The 234-nt window shown below is 59.4% G+C and overlaps 1 pseudogene; it reads right to left on the bottom strand.

Moving 5' to 3' along the window:
* The window catches only part of LOC119594862, a 3,769-nt pseudogene that overhangs the window by 1,605 nt on the left and 1,930 nt on the right, over positions 1 to 234 (bottom strand).

Here is a 234-nt window from a genome sequence, read left to right as displayed (position 1 = left end):
CTTCTCACCTCCGCAGATGGCCCAGCGCCTTCTCCACTTGCTCAGGCCGCAGAGGCTTCAGTGTGTTCAGAGTATAAATACCCGACGAGAACCTGCAGCCATGGCTGTGTCCAACGGCAAGCATGACCTCACTCGCGTCCGCTTCCCAGAGCCATTTGATACTCTCGCTCCTCCCTTTAGCCACGCCCCCTGACGCCTCTCTTGCCAGGACCCATGTTTGCCTGCCCAAGGTGC

The sequence above is a fragment of the Penaeus monodon genome, chromosome 34 (assembly GCF_015228065.2).
Source record: "Penaeus monodon isolate SGIC_2016 chromosome 34, NSTDA_Pmon_1, whole genome shotgun sequence".
Classification (NCBI taxonomy): domain Eukaryota; kingdom Metazoa; phylum Arthropoda; class Malacostraca; order Decapoda; family Penaeidae; genus Penaeus; species Penaeus monodon.
This window is presented reverse-complemented; position numbering and strand designations above follow the sequence as displayed.